Source organism: Elephantulus edwardii, unplaced genomic scaffold, assembly GCF_000299155.1.
Source record: "Elephantulus edwardii isolate Elephantulus edwardi_28Jun2011 unplaced genomic scaffold, EleEdw1.0 scaffold00434, whole genome shotgun sequence".
NCBI classification, from domain to species: Eukaryota; Metazoa; Chordata; class Mammalia; order Macroscelidea; family Macroscelididae; genus Elephantulus; species Elephantulus edwardii.
In genome coordinates, this window is record NW_006400184.1 from 1,025,585 (window position 1) to 1,031,668 (window position 6,084).

General features: G+C 38.1%; 1 pseudogene; it reads right to left on the reverse strand.

Annotated features, from left to right (window-relative positions):
- Nucleotides 1–3,652: 3,652 nt before the first annotated feature.
- On the reverse strand, nucleotides 3,653–4,793 carry LOC102870798 (annotated as a pseudogene).
- Nucleotides 4,794–6,084: the final 1,291 nt, after the last annotated feature.

Below are 6,084 nucleotides of genomic sequence, written 5' to 3' on the forward strand. Positions count from 1 at the left end.
GGATTGATTCAGTGACTGGGTTAATTGGGATGGGAGTGTCAGAGACAGTGTGATTGGCACAGGACAGAGTGGAGTTTAGGGCTGTTGTACATAAGGTCGCTATGAGTCGCAAGTGACTCGACGGCACATAACAACAACAACAACTAATGAAAAGAGATAATTTGTCTATTAGCTCCATTATAGTGTTTGTAATTATACTAGATTTTTTTAAAAAAAGAAAATACCATTTACTGTTCATTTTTAAGAGGAGATCTAGTGGCCTAGTGGTAAGGAGTTATGTTAGCAACCCATAAGCAAGTGGTTCGAATCTACCATACATTTTGCAGAAGAAAATGAACATTCTCCTGTGCAATTTACTGCCTCTAAAATTCTGCTGGAGTAGAGGCTTTTGGTCAGTTCTGAAATGATACATATAAAAACAAGTGATTTTCAGACATTTATTTCTTTATTCTTCAAAAGAGTAACAGCTAGTATAAAAAAGTGTTTATTTCTTCTTTCAATTTCCTTGTTTTAATTGAGATTTTAATAAAAGTTTATAGAGAAGTTGAATGGATTTATCTATTCATTGTTGCACATTTCCCTCCCTACCCACTCCTCACAGTTAGCTTTTCTCTTTGAGAATTCTTTCATTGTTACACAATTCCTAACCCTCATCACAGTCTATTTTCCACTTTACTGTGCAGCTCTTATTCTGGACTGTTGTCATGCAAATAATACCCAATTATATATTCCTTTTATACAGTTCTCTCTCTCATCTGTTTCAACTCAGTGTACATTGTTTATCCCTTCTTTTCTTAGTTTCTCCCCAACTCCCATGTCAGGCCTATTTTATAACAGTGACATTATGTAGTATTTCTCCTTTTGTGACTGAGATATTTCACTAAGCATAGTGTCCTCCAGGGTGACCCATTTTGTATAATATTTCATGAATTCTTTGCTTTTCAGAGCTGCATAATATGCCATTGTGTGAATATACCACAGCTTCTTTATGCATTCATTTGTTGATGGACACTTGAGTTGTTTCCAACTCTTTAATACTGTGAACAAACCAGCAATAAACATGGTTGTGCATATATCTGCTTTGGGAGCAGTTCTGGTTTCTTTCGGGTATATTTCCAGTAGTGGAATTGCTGGGTCAAATGATATTTCTATTTCCAAATTTTTGAGAAAGTGTCATACTGTCTTCCAGAGTGGTTGCGCCATTTTACACTTCTACCTATAGTGAATAAGGGTTCCAGTTTCTCCACAACCTTGCCAGCATTTGATGTTTGTTGCTCATCGAATTTTGCAGTTCTTACTGGGATGAAATGATAGTTTATAGTTGCCTTGATTTGCATCTTTCTAAGAACTAGGGATTTTGAACATTTCTTTATGTGTTTGTTTGCCATCTGAATGTCTTCTTTGGTGAAGTGTCTTTTAATATCCTTTGCCCATTTTGCAATTGGGTAGTTTACCTTTATCTTGTTGTAATGCTTGAGTATTTTATAAATTCTAGACATAAGTCCCTTACCAGACATGTCATTACAAAATATTCCTTCCCAGTCTGTGGTTTTCTCTTGATATGCATAGAGATTTGATTCTTAGAGGGTCACATTCATCTATTTTATCCTCTCCTTTTTGTAGGTTTTTCAGGATGCTCAGAAGACTGTCCATGTTGTGGATTAGGGCTTCTTGAGTTCTTCCAAGCTTCTCTTTGATGAAGTTTATAGTCCTTAGTTTTAGTTCTAGGCCCTTGATCCACTTTGAGTTGTTTTTTTGTCTATGGTATAAGGTGTGGATCGTGCTTGAGTTTTTTGCAGATAGTTTTCGATTCCCCACTTGACTGATTTCACCTCCTTGTCAAAAATCAGTTGAACATAGGTAGAGGGGCTGATTTTGGTTCTGAATTTTATTCCATTGATCTATGTGTCTGTCATTATACCAGTATCATGCTGTCTTGACCACAACTGGGGTGTAGTAGGATTTGAAATCAGGGAGTGAGATGCCCCCTATATTGTTTCTCTTTGTTCAGGAGTGCTTTGCTAATTCGGGGCCTCTTTCCATTCCAGATGAAACTGGAGATTGTCTTTTCCATCTTGTTGAAGAATGGAATTGGTATTTGTATTGGGATTGCATTGAACTTGTAGATTGCCTTTGGTAGAACTGTCATTTTCACAATATTGAGTATTCCTATGCAAGAGCAAGGTATATTCTTCCATTTTACCAGGTCTTTTTTTGTTTCTTGTAGTAATGTTTTGTAATTTTTTAAAGGTCCTTTGTGTTAGATTTACTCCCAAGTATTTAATCTTGTGATTAGCTATTGTGATGGGTATTGTTTTTCTTAGCTCCAGTTCCATATTCTCTTTGTTACTGTAGAGCAATCCAATTGCTTTTTGTATGTTGATCTTGTATCCCACCACTTTGCTAAATTCGTTGACCATGTCCAGTAGTTTTCTTGCTGAGTCTTGAGTGTTTTCCAAGTATACTATCATGTCATCTGCATATAGAGATGATTTCACCTCCTCTTTGCCAATTTGTATACTTCTTATTTCTTTCTCTTGTCTTATTGCTCTCTCTAAGATGTCCAATACAATATTCAATAGGAGAGGTGATAGTGGGCATCCTTGCCTAGTTCCTGTTCTCAAAGGGAATGCCATTAATCTCTCTCCATTGAGCACAATGCTTGCTCCTGGGTTTGCATATATACTTTTTACTATGTTGAATAAATTCCCCTCTAATCCTATTAAGTTGAGTGTTTTAATCAGGAAAGGGTGCTGGGTTTTGTCCAAAGCCTTTTCTGTATCAACTGATAGGATCATGTGATTCTTGTTCTTTGCTTTGCAATGTGATGAATTATATTGATTGTTTTTCTCATGTTGAATCATCCTTACATACCTGTTATTAATCTCACTTGGTCATGGTGAATTTTTTACCTATCATTGCATTCTATTGGCTAAGATTTTATTCAGGATTTTTGCTTCAAAGTTCATGAGAAATATTGGCCTATAGTTTTCTATTTTGGTGGTGCCTTTACCTGGTTTTGATATCAAGGATATGTTTGTTTCATTGAATGAGTCTGGGTGACTTCCATCTTCTATTTTCTAAAATAGTTGATGAAGAATTGGTCACAGTTTTTCCCCGAATGTTTGATAAAATTCACTTGTAAAATCATCTGGTCCAGGACTTTTCCTGGATGGAAGTTTTGTTTATTACCTTTTCAGTTTTTTCTTTTGTAATGGGTCTGTCCAGGTGTTCCATTTCAGTCTGTGTCACTTTAGGTAGGTTGAGCCGTTCTAAATATTTATCCATTTCCTCTAGGTTTTCATATTTGTTTGAGTATAGTTTTTCTCAACACTCCATTGCCAGCCTTTTTATTTTAGTTGGTTCTGTTGTGACATTGCCCATTTCATCTCTTATTCTCATTATTTATGTCTTTTCTTTTGTTAGCTTTGTTATTGGTTTGTCAATTTTTTAAATCTAAAAACAAATCTTTCTTTTCTTTCTTACCAAAAGTCATCCACTACTGAAGCAAAGAAAAATTACAGGGCACAAGAATAAGTAGGCCACATAGAATTCCCTGGTCCTTAACAAAGGTATGAAAAGGGTGGGCTGGCTTCCAAAAGTCTTGGCTTAGGTGTTGGATTAGAGAACATTAGTTATCATTAGCATTAGGTCATCCATGGAGAGCTCTCTTTTGGAGAGCCTGCACACAGTTCTGAAACTGGGCTTCCTCATTATGCCTTTCCAGAGCCTATAGCCCAGATTGCTGCAGGAAGGCTTGGACTGCCTCTGGCCGATAAAGAAACAGTAGCTGCAACAGCTCCAAACTTTGGCCCACTACTCCAGTGTCAGAGGAGTTCAGTGTGTCTAGCAAGGAGGGGGGCAGGGTCCCAGCCACAGCAGCTGACAGTAAGCAGGACCTTTCTCTACAATGGTGCACAGAACTGTGTGCATCAATATGCTCACCATATTTGATACTGGCAGTAGCTGCAAGAGAGGCTCAATTAGATCCAAGGAGAACAGGGAGGTACAGGAACTAGAACTGTTTGCAGTGAGGTTATTGAGGAGCCACAGACTCACAGGTAGCAAGCTGGACTGTTTCTGGAGGAAGAACTGCAAAAGGATAAATAAGGCTGCCACAACACTCTCATCTCTGATATCGGCCTCTGACATCTTCCACTGCTGCCTCTGTTAAAAAGTTGCAGAGTCAGCGAAGCACAGGACATGCCAGCAGTTCCAGTCCCGTGTCCTCAGTACTCTGGACAGCTCCAACAGCAGCAGCACCAGAATGGACAGAGCTCCATGGGTAATAAGCAGTGCATTGTTGACCTGGCTGAAAATGATGTAGTGAAGGCACCAGGCAAACTCCACAATGACACCAGGGCTTAGCTTTGGACTAGGTTGCACAGAGTCACAGCATGTGTTGAGGAAGAGCAGAGGCCAGAATGGAGGGAATAATCATCTCTGGAGCTTCCTTCCCCTGCAGAAGCGGAGACAAGGCATATCCAAGGGCTTCCAGCACAACCACGTTGGGGGACTGGATGCATGCAGTCAATGCTGGAACTATTCCCTGTGGCAGAAGTTGCCTTCTCATAGCCTCACTTCCCACCATCAGATTACCCAGATGTAACTCCAGATAAAAGTCTGCTGTGTTTCAGCTTGCTGCAAGCCTTGGCAAAGGTAGGTTAAAGCTTTATATCTTTCTGTTTTTCCTTTGTCCCTCACTGGGCTACTCTCAGGAACTGCTGGATCTTGGCTTCCCCAAGGATAGCAGCCACCTCTTCAGCTTCCTTCAGAATGTCTTCTCTCAGCATCCTCTTGCTGATCAGCTGCTGCTGCCTCTGTGCTTTCACCAGTGCTGCTTCCTGCTCCCACCAGCAGCCACAGCTCTTCCATCCCACACAACATGAGCCTGAAGCAGCCCTGCTGTTGCCTCCACATGATGTCTGTTTGTAGATTTTATTAACCTTTTTAAAAACCAACTCTTGGTGTGTTTTTTTTTTTATGGTTTCAATTTCTTTTCTGTTTTCTATTTATTTTCCCCTCATTTTTATAATTTCTGTTTTCTTGCTTTTTAAAAATTTGCTTGTGATATTAGGTTAGAGAGTCAATGGTCATTTTCCCCCCTGCCTTTTGATGTGTTTGCTTATTGCTATAGATTGACCTCTGATTACTGCTTTACCTATTTCCCAGAGGTTTTGGTAAGTTGTGCTTTCCTTGTCATTTGTTTCAAGAAACTTTTTAATTTCATTTTTTTTATTTCTTCTAGTACACACTCATGTTCAAGCTAGGTGCTGTTCAGCTTCTAAATGCATGGGGTTGTTTTTTTTTTCTCCTTCATCCTCTTTTCTAATTTTGTAGCATTGTATCTAAGAAGATGTTTTGTATTATTTTAATGGATTTTAATTTATTGATGCTTGCCTTGTGACCTAAAATATGATGTATTCTAGAGAACATTCTATGCACATTGGAAAGGAAGGTATACTGTATTTGGGGGGAGGTGCATTAGCCTATATATATGTATGAGATCAAGCTGGTTTATTGTGTAGTTTTATTCTTCAGCATGTTTGTTGAGTTTATTTCTGGTAGTTCTGTCTTTTCTTGAGAGTGGCATATTGAAGTCTCCAACTACTATAGTGGTGTTGTCTATTTCCTTTTTCAGTTTTGTTAATGTTTGTTTTATATATTTTGCAGCCAAATGTCACTTGGTGCATAGATACTTATTATTGTTATGTCCTCTTGTTCTATTGACCCTTTTAGCATTATATAGTGACCTTCCTTGTCCTTTGTGATGGTTTTTGCATTGAAATTTATTTTATCAGAGATTAATATCGCTACTGCTGCTTTTTTTATGGTTGCCATTTGCTTGGCATATTTTTTCCCTACCCTTTTATTTTTAGTCTTCTTTATCTTTACATTTTCAGGTGTATCTCTTGTAGACAGCATATTGATAGATTTTGGTTTTTTATCCAATCTGCTACTCTTTTTCTCTTCAGCAGTGCATTTAATCCATTCATATTTATTATAATTATTGGGAAGCTAGGTTTTATTGCTTTCATTTTGTTGAGTTCTTTTTGCTGTTGTTGCTAGATACTTTGGTCCATC